This window comes from Python bivittatus, unplaced genomic scaffold, assembly GCF_059951505.1.
Source record: "Python bivittatus isolate LINGU-HERP-01145 unplaced genomic scaffold, Pbiv_v1 ctg000270_np1212, whole genome shotgun sequence".
Classification (NCBI taxonomy): Eukaryota; Metazoa; Chordata; class Lepidosauria; order Squamata; family Pythonidae; genus Python; species Python bivittatus.
In genome coordinates, this window is record NW_028277050.1 from 3,904,457 (window position 1) to 3,917,854 (window position 13,398).

General features: G+C 40.0%; 1 protein-coding gene across 1 annotated transcript in view; it reads left to right on the forward strand.

Moving 5' to 3' along the window:
• Positions 1-10,432: 10,432 nt before the first annotated feature.
• ADGRL3 (adhesion G protein-coupled receptor L3) overlaps positions 10,433-13,398 on the forward strand; it is a 436,049-nt gene continuing 433,083 nt past the window's right edge. The window contains exons 1-2 of the mRNA XM_088138611.1: positions 10,433-10,561; positions 11,741-11,915. The gene's annotated coding sequence lies outside the window, so the exon portion shown is untranslated. The remainder of the gene's footprint in view (positions 10,562-11,740; positions 11,916-13,398) is intronic.

Genomic DNA, 13,398 nt, shown 5'->3' on the forward strand with positions numbered 1-13,398 from the left:
GTCTCAATTATAGCTCCTTCAGCAGAGATCAAGTTGAATGTAGCACACTTGAAGGGAGAATCCTCATACTTTTCCCAAACCATGAACATAGAAGGAGTGTATGAAGTGAATATCTTCCATGACAGCGTAATATCAGAAACGTTTGTGCACAGGTATATTGCTAGGCAACGTTTGTGAACCCCGCTTTCTAATATTACTAAGCTTCAGAACTGACAATCCGTTTTTACCAGATTGTGATGAGCATTGATCACAATTAGTTCTTTTTAAAAAAAAAAAATCCAGCAGCTGACTGGAAACTGAATATGAGACAGAATGTGATATGGCTGCAAAGAAGACAAATGCAGTTTTTAGGCTGCATCATCAGAAATATGTCAAAATCCAGCTGTGTTCAGTGGTAGACAACATACTTTAAGAACGATTCAGAAAAATTGGAATCGGTTTGGAGAAGGGAGGCCAGGATGACCAGGGGACTAGAAACATATCCCTATGAAGAGAGATTGAAAGGGATAACTGGCTTTGAGAGAAAGCATCTAAAAGGGATATAATAGCATTCAAATACCCCAAAGGATGTCACATAGAAGTCAAGACCTGTTCTTTCTTGTTCCAAAGTGTAGGACACAGAATGGTTGATTTAAGTCACAAGAGGAGCAGTTCCACAGTGGAATCAATTACCCAGACAGATGGTGGGCTCCCCTTCATTAGTTGTGTTCACGGGAAGACTGGAGAGTCATCTGTGGGAAAATTCCTGCACTGAGCAGGGGATTGGCCTAAATGGTCCCCTGCCGCTTGGTGATCCATCATTCTTTCCTGCCTCCTACTCTCCCTCCCACCCACCCCAATAGGTTTTCAGAAAAACAGCCTAGGAATAGTTTACAGTTCCTAGAAGGTGCTCTGCAGGAGAAGGAATAATGTAATGTTATTAGTATTGCTGTTGCCAGATGTTAAAAACAGATAGCTCAATTCAGGTAGTAAAATTCAGAGACCAAGGAGAGAAGCCTGACAGTCCTTTCAGGATGTGAAATGGGCAAAGCCTTAGCTAACAGGAATAGATATTTATGTTCCTAAATTCTGAGCTGAGCTTTTTGATTTCACTGGTAGAAACATTCACTAGATTTAGGAGACATGAGTGATTTATTTATTGGTGATGTTAAGGATTCTAGTTTCTTTTTTTTAAGGGGTTTGAACCTCTCAGGGAGAATCAAATCTTCCTCTGGAATTCAGACTGACTTGAGGTTCACCAGATACTTTAGGCAGATAGTCTTACTAATATTCCCTGGAGTTACACATTTTATCTTACATCTATAAAGGCTTGCTTTGAATTTTATTTTTACTTTGCAATTGCAATATTTCATTTTAAAAAGTTGAATTTTAAAAGACTACAGCCAAAACAGAGATTAACTGCATGACTGAGAACGACACCTAAATTGGAATAAACTTAGATGCCTTCTGGATGTGCATTGTAGTTCATTAGTATGTAAGGTTCATGGCTACCCGGAAAACTTGAAATCAATCAGCAACACAAAACAAGAGACTTCAAGCAGGGACTTCTCTAAGCAGCTTTTTATTTGGCCAAGCAAAAGTCTGGGTGCCCACACCATGCACCAAGAGAGAGCAGGGTGGCACACCCTTGGAGACAAAAACATAGCTTTTTATAGTATTTTAAAATAGCAGAACTTAGTATCATTATAATAAAGATGAGTTTTTACAGCCAATCAAAGAAACTCGAACAGAATACATTATTCTCCGCCCTTGTTTGTTTATATTAATTCCAGAATATATTATTCCCCTCCCCTGTTTGCTTATATGAATTCAGATGAGTTCCCTCCCATGAAAACCCCTAACTCTTATTCCTTATAAGTCCCTGTAGACCCCTGTTCTGGGTCATTCTTCCCTTTTTCAGGCTACAGGTCTAGTCCTGGGAGGCACTTCCTTATTTTTGGAGCTAGCATGGTTCGTTTGTGGTTAGTTGCTTCCTTTTGTAATTTTGCTAAGTGCTGTTAGTATTGAAGCTTGGCTATAAAGAACTTTTGTGCATGCTTAAAAGCTATGAAGTTAATATTACCAATTTAAATATTAATTCATTACCAGTTTAGATATTGATCCCTTCATTCCCCTCTTTCAAAACGTTACAAAATGCTTTTTGTAACCCTTGGATGTTCCCGAAAAAAGGGGGACGAGTTCCTTAGGGATGGCTTGCAAGGTCATTATTTTTGTTGGTTTACTGGGGTTGGGTGGGGAGAAGCAACTACAATCATGTTTGAAATGGCAGATGTAACCATTTTTCGTATCAGGGGGATCATGCAGGGAATAAAAATCAATCAGTCCTGCAAGTGCACACATCAGTACAAATTTTTCTTACCCAAGCAGAACCTGGAAGCCAGGAGAACCACATCAGGTATAGGAGGATAGAAAAAAATCAGGAGGTATAGAAGGAATTCCAGAGGTCAGAACACTGGGCATAGATACATTGTGGGACCATAAACAATTGGCTGTTTGCATCATTATGGAAACATTTGTTTTTACCTTGGTTGACAGTAAACATTTACGAATCATCAAAAAGGCAAGATACAACAAAAGGATAATACAAAATATCGTGAAAAGGAACATCATAAGGCAGTTTCAGCCTTCCTGGTGGTAAAACAGCAAACTATAAAACATGATACAATAATACAACTATTATCTATACTGCAGGCATTAAATGTTTTCTGATGTAATAGGTTTCTCTTATACATTTTTGGGCCTCCATTGTAACAGTCAATTAAAATACTGAAAATCAATCAGCGAATATGAGGTGTCCTTGCAGGGTCGTTGTAACAGAAGCCGCAAGACGATGGCTGGGTGGATGTTGGCTGCAGTCTGAGGAGAGCAGAGGTTACTAGCACTTACTTCCCCATCAGATAAGGCTTTTGCAGCTGTTTTCTCAATAATTATAAAAAGAGACTTTTATCCTTCTTTGCTTTGGTTAACTTCCTTTGTGGGCTTTTCAGTTTCCTCGTCTGGGGTCATACTTTCTCATAGTGCATGGCGTGCACCCAGGAATGTAGATTTTGACACTTCATAGCAGTGTTTGTAGTCAGCAAGATCTGGAACAGTCCCTTCCAACGAGGAGCTAAGCAATTTTTCTTTGAAATATTTTTATCAAAATCCAATTGCCCACGTCCAAGGAATAACACGGATGCAAAGGTTCTTTAGGCAAGGCAGCTGCAACTCGTGAATGGCAGTTCTTGAGGGTAAGAATAAGAGCTTGATAGAATCCAACATATGAATGTTTTGTAAATGAAGAGAAGAAGGGGGGGGGGGGATTTCATGTGGCAACAGTCCGGTTTGTTTAGATGAGAGAGTTATAAACATGAGAGTGAACAGTAGACAATTGGGCCACATTTTCGGGTGGATCGAACATTGAAAAATTCCTTAGGTACAGGCAGCTGTGGGGGTGCCAAGCAGCCTTTTTCTTCAAACGATCCAAAACTCCTTTGGGACAAATTGCGTGTATAACTTGGTTAAAGTCAGCCCAATTAGGATTATGAGCCTCGATGACAGTTTCTAATTTTTCCTTAAATTTTGCTGGTTCATCTTAGATGTTAGGAAATGAGCTGGTTATGTTGCGAATTTCAGTCTGAGACCACAGAACATGAACATAAATCATTTTAGGAACTAGCTGGCCGTTAACATTCTCTGAAGGTCCAGGCATAGTCCTGAGGGGAAATTGCCCTATAGGCTGTTCAGAGAAGTCAAGGGTTTGCTTTATACGGGGAGAAAAAACCACATCTGCCCTCTTGGGGGTGAAAGAAAAGGGAACAGCACTACAAATACAGAAAGCTACTTGATCCCAAGTTTATAAATTAGAAAGAATAGATGCCATGTTAGGAGAAAGTTGCTGAGTAGAATCAGGTGATGAAATCAAACCTGTTTCAAGACCCAGAGTCTGACTAACTTTATTTACTTCAGCTTTAAGAAATGACTGAGGGCTAGAAGTTCTGCAGCTTGGACTGAATAATGGCTGGGGAGTTTTTACATATAGAGAGGGCCTGCCTTGGTAACAACAGCAAACCCAGTACAGTGGCACCCCTCTTTCAAAAAGGAGGAACCATTAGTCCAAAGTTGGAGTTCTGCATCATGAAAGGGCTCGGATTTTAGGTCCAGGTGGATTCCGGTAACTGCTTCGAGAGCCTGGAAACAGTCATGGGGAGTCCACTTTGAGTCACTGGGGAATGGTAAAAGAGTGGCAGGATTTAGCCGTTCACATCGGTGGAGTTGAACATTGTCCTGTCCTAGAAAGTTTGCAACAGGAACCCTCTCAGGGCCCATCTTCTGAAGTAGCACACCAAGAGCACAGCCTTTTTGCTCTGTAACAAACAGTTCAAAACCCTGGCTCTGATCTGGCAAGGCGAGGCTGGTAGCTTTTACCAGGGAGTCTTTGAAAGTTTTCCTGTTCAATCCCAGGCTACATCCTTTTTGAGTCAGCTGATACAGCGGTTTGGCAATCAGCGAATACATTGGGATCCACAGTCTGGAATAACCTGTTATCCCTAAGAAAGTTCTGAGTTGTTTCTGGTTACATGGGATGGGCAGGGAGGAGATGGCTTCAATTCTACTCGAATGCAACAATCTTTGTCCCTTGTCCAGGACATATCCCAAATGCTGGACCGTTGGCTGAACCTATTGCACTTTCCTTTGAGACACTTTGTATCCTCTATGAGCTAGGTTTAACAATCGCACAGAGATTTTAATCAATCCTTCCTCAGTTTCTGCTGCTAACAATAAATCATCCACATATTATAGAAGAGTTGTGTTGTTTGTGTCAAAACTCCTTAAGTCCGCAAAAAGCTATGAAGTTAATATTGCCAATTTAAATATTAATTCATTATCAGTTTAGATATTGATCCCTTCAAGTAGAATGTCCCACTTACTTTTCTCTCTCTCTGTTCTTCAGTTGTCAGTATCGTCTGTGTTACGTAATTTAGGAATTCCTATCAATGAGAACCTTACTTTAAAGCCTTTCATCAATGAATCTACAAGAAGTTATAATTTTTATCTTCTAAATATCCAGAGAATTTCTTTGCATCTTATGTTAGAAATTTAGTCCAAGACCTAAGGGATCATGCCTGGATTACTGTAGTAGTAGGCTGACAGGTCTTTACTTTGCTTCCCACCACTGGCTCACATCCAGAATAGCACAGTTCCTGTGGTCCTGGATCTCTCCAAATAGACTCATACCTCTTCTTTGGGTCAATTTCTGTATTGGTTGAGTTTTCAAAAGCATTATTGGTTTAACTTTTTGGCACTGACCTTCAGCCAGTATATACAGGAACACCCAGTTTTCTGAAAAACTTAATGATAATTTAAGCTTCTATATGCACTTGGCTTGATTGTGCAATCAAGGTCAATTGGCTTTTTCCCTGTATTAAATTTGTCACCTCATGTTTTAGGGTGTTTTTCAATTTAGCTCCTTGTCTCTGGAATCAGCTCCTCTTTGAATTACATCTCGAGTCTGATCCCTTGAAGTTTGAAAAAGTCCCTTAAAATACTTATTTTCACAGGATGTTTATGAAGCTGGCAAAGCTCCTCTCATTATTCACTACAGATTTATACTAAAGTTTTGATGATATTAGTAATTGTTTGTTCTGATTTTTATATTTGATTAGGAAATAGGTTACATTAATTATTGTATTATTTTATAGTGTTATTGATTTATATTGTACAGTATATAATTTTGATAGTAAGTCAACCCCAAAACTTACTTAAATAGTCACTTTTCTTACAGCCTCATGTAGAGAACAGTGCAGTAGTCAAAATGGGATATAACCTTATATGAATACTATTGTCATATCTGATCAGCTCAAATATCTAACCAGCTCAGAGAAGGTTACAGTAGACACACTAGGACTAATTATACAAAGGCATTCTTCACAAGCTGACCCCTGCAAATAGCTGAATATCTGAAAATTTCAGATAGCAAACCTGTTTGTTCAGCAAGAGAGGCAATCCCATCTACAACAGGGTGAATCTCCATCGCCAAGCCTGGTTTCCTCTTTACCTACATTACTTTTGTCTTCTCTGAATTACTTTTACTTTCTTCTCTCTCATCTAGTCAACTGTTGAATTTAGGCAAAGTTCAGGACACTGATGATGCATCAGTGGATTTCGATGATTAGGGCAAGAGAGCTGGGTGCCATAATCCTATCTTGCTGGCTACTAAGCCTACTGTCATTCTTGCTCTAAAAAGCCGGGTAACACCGCAGCAGTTTCATCTACATGTTAAACAACAACTTCAAACTCAGTAGGACCATTATCAGTGTTGAAAAGCAGTCCTCCAGCACCATTTTCTAGACACAATCCAAAAGGGATTATGGAACTACCCTTAAACAATGCCCACAAGGCAGAATCCTCCCAGAAGGTTAAGAAAGACACCATGGCCAATGACATGGAAATCTGCCAAGAGCTCCAGGGTAGTGTCAAACAACAGTTTTGGTAGCATATCCCAGGTGAAGGCCCAAGTGGAATAGATCCAGAAAATCAGCATCATTTAGAAGCAACTAGAACTGCATGTGGCCACTTTTCTTAACCAACTATATTACAAAGAGAATATTTGAGTCTGGCCTATAATTGTAAAGATCTGAGTCAAGGGATGATTTTGTCAGTAAAGGCCCTATTTCTGCCTTTTTTAAGTATGGAGGAACATGTCTTCTTGCAAGCAGGCATTGATCACATTGCCTAACAGTCTGATACTCATCCAAACACAGCGGCATGCCCTGGAAATTGGCAATAGAGCATCTGGTCAGCAAAATAAAATTCCTATAGACCAGCTATTTAAGCTGCTCTAGCACACAGCAGGCTGGTCAACAAAGATAGGCATGAAATTCTCCCTCTTCTGTCTGCCAAATCTCCATGATGCACATCAGGTCAGCCTTTCATCCAGAATTAAATCCTGAATAAGAGATTATTTATGCTGCAAATAGATGTTTTAGCTTGCAAAAAAAAAAGGGGAGGAGGGGGACATATGATAGCAGCCTACAAAAAACTAAAAAATTGCAAGGGAGGGAAGACCTTTTTTTTGTTGAAACCGAGAACAGGAGAGGAACCCATAGGTTGAAAACAAAAGTTAGGAGAATCAGGCCAAGTATTAGAGGGAATTTCCTGATAAGAAAAGCTGTTAAATAGTGGAACAGTCTGTCTAGAAGAGTAATGGACTCCCTACTTTGCCTAGAAAGAGTAGTGGACTCCCCCTTACTGGAAGCTTTCAAACAGAATGGAACTGTCAAGATGATTTATTAGATACCTACACTAAGCAGAGGATTGGACTGTAGGTGGATTCCAATTCATACATTATGTGATGTGGCATCAGAGAGTGGAACTTTCTAGGTTGGAGATGCTCCCACCATTGTGACCTTGACCCCCCTTGGTTAGACTGCTCTCTGAAAGGAAGGGAGTCCAGCCAGTGACTGCCTTCCTTTTCCTACAGTGTGTAGGTGTAGGCTCCCACTGTATTTCCCCTTGGCAGCTACCTCTTACGTGTTTGCTTCAAAGTTATTTTCTATTTCCTACCCTCCCCAGTTTTCTTAATTCATCCTTTAACAACAGACCCCAATCCAGCTACATTCCGACCTTCCCACTTCTAATTATCTACATAAACAGATAGATAAATATGGAATGGGAAGAGACAACCAGGCACTTCTGTAGGAAACCAATAGTTCTGAAGGAACTGTAATGAGAAACATTTACTAGACAGCAAAGAAAATCCAGAGTTTCTCCATACACAACTGTTGAAACTACAAGAACCCATTAATATTTCTCTCTCCTATCCTATGTCTAGAAAGTGTTTGTAAGTAGGCTTATGTAGATAAAGTGAAAGCAGACAGGCAGAATTTTAGAATAGTGAGTTAATATGGACGCTATGCTGTTATGGAATTGAAAAATAAGATGGAAGAAAAATACCATATTACATAAAAGGAAGGCTTAGCTCCCCCGTCTTGTCAATCTAGGATTCTGAACCCTGAAATCTATTCTGGAGATATTCTAATTCTGCCCCCCCAATAAAAGTCTGCATTGACACTTGTATATGTGTGGGCATACATATCCATGTATATATACACCTCCTAGAAGTCATACTCTCTCCTCCCTCAAAAGGCAGACCCAGGATAACCCCTGCAATTAATAATTGCTAATTAAAAATAATTCCCTGTAAAAAAATGTCCTCATTTACAAAATTAATTTTCCCCTACCTGCTTATATCCTTCCTTCTTCCTTTTACACTCAAACCACTTTCCCACGAGCGTACAAACGCAAAGACACATACAGGTGCGTTCCCCTTTCCCCTTCCAGCAGAAACAGCAAAAGAAGGAAAAACAGGATTGAAATGGGCTAAAAAGAAGGAGTGACTGCACTGAGAAGGAAGGAAAATGAAAGGGGGAGAATGGATGAAGTTGAAAGGAGGGGAAGAAGTAACTGGAAAGTGAAGAAAAGAAATGAAAAGAGAGAAGCCCTGTTTGAGGATGACAAAAAGGGTTAACTAGCCAAGCAAACAGCCTTCCCAAGCAGCAGCATGCAATTGATAGGCTAATTTTCATCCATCACTAGCATCTTTACCTCTTGCTCCCTTTCAACAGCCGCTAATCTTATTAGACAATATTAGGCAATATAAGACATCCCCTTTCCCAATTCTCAGCTACTTCTTTGCACAGGGAAGCTATAAGGGAAGGACAGAGGTAGAGTGCAGTGCAAATTAACAATTCTTAATAAATTAAGAAGCAAACAAGAAGGTACAGGTCCATGACATGAAGCAAGGATTCTTAGAGGACCAAGGAGACAACGAGGTGGCAGAGAGCTTACTGGTTAAATGTAAGGATGGCTTTCTTTGAACTTTGTCTATTCCAGCCCCATGCAAATCCCTAGCAGCCACCATTTCCTCAGGGAGCATTCACTGCCTCTCTGTTCCTTCTGGCTCTGTGAGAAGCTGGATTCTTCTGCCCTTCAAGTGCCACTAAGACGCAGCACCCAGGAATGTAGGGTCCTGAATGTGACCTAAGGAGAGTAGTAGGCCCAAGACATCACGGGAAGGGTACTTGGAAAGATCAGTGTCCTTCCTGACTTCTGCGGGGCTGCTATGGAACTAAAAAATATGAGGCAGCCAAGTTTTTTGTTTGTCCAGCCTACCCTTTGCGATATTGTGCATCATTTGCTGATACGGTGGCTCTCTCTTCCTTTTCAACTCAGCGGTCCAGTGGCTTTAGTAGCTTACCTAGCCATCAACGGCTCTTTTTTCTTCTGATGGCATCTCCAGTCTTTTGAAAAAGACTAAAATATTGTACAAAGTAGCACTCACAGTCCTAGGGTCTGGCTAATTTTCAAGGCATTAACATTTTATAGCTCTCGGCTGTAATGGAGTTTTACAGCTTGCGAATGCCATAGGATGAAACATCTTAGGAGAGGCACTTCCTTTGCTGTAGAGTCATCAGGAGGGTAGGCATTTGGAGCCCTCTGCTCTCAGAAGAGTTAATTTTGTCCTATAAATATAGGCAAAGCTTACCCAGCAAAAGTGGCAGGGTAAAGACAAATGGAATACAATACTGCTTGGCATGTTTGCAAGGAGGTGGAGGTCTAATTGTAAGTTTACTTCATTTATCCCAGTGGGAAGCAATATAGAATGTTGCCTTAGTTTACTATTCTGTGTTAAGTGTAATAGTGTCTAAGACAGTGTTTCTCAACCGTGGCAACTTTAAGACGAGTGGATTTCAACTCCCAGAATTCTGGGAGTTGAAGTCCACTCGTCTTAAAGTTGCCAAGGTTGAGAAACACTGGTCTAAGCAAATAACACATTAATTTCAGAACTGCAATCCAAGCAATGTTTATGACTAGGTTTGCTTGTATTTAAGTTATTTACTAAGTTTCAGGATTCCTACTTTCACAGAGCAATATATAGCAGAGCAGTGAGTTAAAACTTTTCTCCCCCTTCCTGCAACTGAAGAGAAATAGGAATCCTGACTTGACTTAAAATAAGAACAAATGAGAAATCTGCCATGTTATATAGCTTGCAGATACAGTTTTACTCGTATTTTTTTTGGTAATATGTCACAATAAGCTATAGAAGTTTGAAACAAGTAATTTTATTGTAAAATAATAGTTGTTTTTTAAATGAGATGCCATTGAACATTTAATGCTGCTTTAAATACTTCGCTTCTGTGTGTGTGAACATTAACAAAATGGAGTCTCTAGGGCTGAAAAAGGATTGTATTTTCAGGCTAGCATTGTAATAGTTTCCTGAAAAAAATTATAACAATTGGCCTCCAATTGAGCTGTGCAAATTTTGCAGAACCTCAAATCATATACAGGCAGATCCCTTCTCCTGCAATCTGCTGATGAATATATAAGCCAGCAGTTCCAGAATGAAACATATCCAATTTGCCTCTTCATTCTCTTCCTGGCTCTTAGGAAATGCAAGTGTAAAATTGAAGGTGGAAGCGACGGGGAAGAGACTTCATTGGTGGCAAAAATGATTAAGGAGACAAGGCAGCACAAACAACCCAAATACAAAACACTTGCTACAACACAGAGGGACGTTACTGTAAGAATGTTCATACGTTCATACTGAATGAATCTAAATCAAACTTCACAGTTGCAGAACTCTCTGTTAACAAGGGTCCGCCCTCAATGACAGGACAGGGAGGAAAAAGTCTAGCTGGAAGAGCAGAAGTTATTTTTATTTATTTTATTTTATTTATGATTCAATTTGTATGCCGCCCAACATCCAACATTAGAAAAAAATACGCCCGAAAACAAAAATAGGAAATAAGAGGTAGCAAGGTGACAGAATCAGACTGCATTAGAAAAAAAGAATCCAAGGGGGCTTCACTCACCCTTATTAAAAGCCTGGGAGAAGACCCACGTCTTCAAGCCCCTTCAAACCACCAGCGGGGTGGGGGCCATCCAGATCTCAGGGGGAACTTCATTCCAGAGGGCAGGCACTGCTACCAAGGAGGCCTGCTTCCAGGGTCCTGATAGATGGCAATATTGAATCAAAGGAACCCAGAGCATGCCAATCCTGCCAGATCAGATTGGTTGAGTAGATACTATAGGAGATAGTGTCAGATAACCAGGTTCTAGGCCCTGTAGGGCTTTATAGGTAAGAACTAGCACCTCGCATCAGCCTGGAAGCAAACTGGCAACCAGCTTGCAAAGCAGAGGTGTTACACAGGCATCACTGCTGTTGCGTTCTGGACCAGCTGAATAAAGCATGTGAGTGAAGAACGCAAAACCTTTCTCCTGTCTGCTGTTCAGTTCCCTGCAGTCTAAGTGCTTTCCTAACCTGCTGATTTTCAGTACCAGATATTGGAAGACAAAGGTTTTGAGAGGCGGGTTGTAAGGGGTAAGGAGCTGGTGTGTGTGTGCACATGCATGTGCGCCCGCGGGTGTATTCATAACCCATGTGCCTCTATTGCCATTTGAATAAAAGTGGAGTAGAACACATTCCAGCTCTATTATCTGTAGTCTGGGTCTGGAAAAGGATCTTCTTAACAGGTGCTGGTAGTTAGTTGTCCTTGGTTGATCTTGAAAAGTTAAGCAGGGTAAGATCTGGTTAGGATTTGAATGGGAGAGCACCAGGAAATCACAGGGTTCTGGAGTCGACTGCATGAAGTCAAAAATACATTCTGGAAGAAAGCAGTAATGAACCACTAATGAACCACAGAAACAACATGGAAGCTGAGCTTGACTTGAATAAGACTTAATTTTTTCCTTTTTAAAGGTCCACTGAAGATGAAAACAAATTCTCACTATTCCATGTCTGAACTAAGTTAGAATTTCTATGATTATAAGAGCTTTATAGAAAAAAAACAAAACCAAACTTCAAGGAAGGCCCAGAGGAGTCCAGAAATACCATCTACTAGGATTCATTTGATCACCTAAATTAAGAATTTGAAGTAAGTACATTGTAGTTAAAGCTCTTTAAATTAAAATGCAATTGCTCTGTCAACTTGAGAAGAAATTTATTCTAACTTTTTCCCATAACAAAGTTCTCTTAAATTACAGAAAATATACTTTATCTTACCGTTTGATAAAAGTAAATTTGTTTTGAGGTGAACCCAAAGGGATAACTGTCAGAACAAGCTTTTAAACTCTTTGCATATCCACAAAAGCACCCCCTAAAAGCAGTTAAGCGTTTGAAGAGAGAAAAGATGGAATTAGAGCAAGGATTGCTAAGGGCAATGCAGCCCTGGAAGAGGTCCAAGTAATTCGAAGTTTAGGGAAATGAGTTGTTATTTTAAATTATTTATCTTTGTCCCTAATGTTTTTATAATGTTCAGTTGACAAAAGTCTGTATCTTGAAATAGAAGCAATTATGTGTAACTCTTATTGTAACTTAAGCTTTTAGAACTCCTTTTCCTGAAAATATTCACAGAAACGAAAACCTTTATTTCCTATGCAAGATTCTGCTGCTCATTCGTTCTGTTCAAAGTGTGCAGAAAAATATGTCATAACATTCTGAAAGAAAACTGTGACCAAAAAACAGAACAAAAACAAAACTGATGACCACCTTCCTACTAACAGAAAATCCCATGGCTCTATACGTTGGCAATTCTTAGTCAAGCACCTTTTGCTGAAAACTGCATTACTCTGTCTCGGGGATTCATCAGTTCAGAACTGAGATCTCCACTGTGAGTTCTCTCTTGCCTTTTCTGTTTCTACCATGGTTTCCATCATAGCCAATAATGTATTTTCCCAAACGATCAGGCAATCAAGGTCCCACCAGACATTTGCAAACGTAATGGTGGAGGTGTGACAAGGATTTTTATTTCATTCCTCCAGTACCCTTCTGAAATGGAATCATAGCAGTTCAGCTAAATATGGTCACAGTTATCCATAGCATTGGGAACCTTGACAGGATTCCCAATATCATAGGGATTATAACTGCCAGCCCTTCAAGGTAGACCCGGTGAGACACCACCTGAACTACTGGAACTCTACTTTATCATTGTAGAGTATAATAATCCAATCTTGAAAGCCTGACACAGATTCTGTTTCTCCCCTCTTATATTAAAGGGAATGAAAACAGGGCAATCTTGATTTCCCCCCTTCCCCCTCCCGTCTATTCAGATTAATCTGATGTTTATATAACTTCTTCAAGGCCACCTCTGTATTCCTCTGCAATAACCATGTTTAGCTAAATATAGTCCCAATTCCTATTTAAGACTTTCTTGATCAACCAACAAAGACTAGAGATAGATGTCCTCCATGGTTACTAGGGCTAGGCAGATACCTCCTAATCTGTACTGAAAGCTGAAATCAGTGCTGTATAAATGGCCCATTTGGTCCATTTTAAGGTAATCCATGCAGTTCAGAAAGAGCCAGCTTGGTGTAGTGGTGAAGGCACCAGGCTAGAAACCGGGAAACGGTGAGTTATAC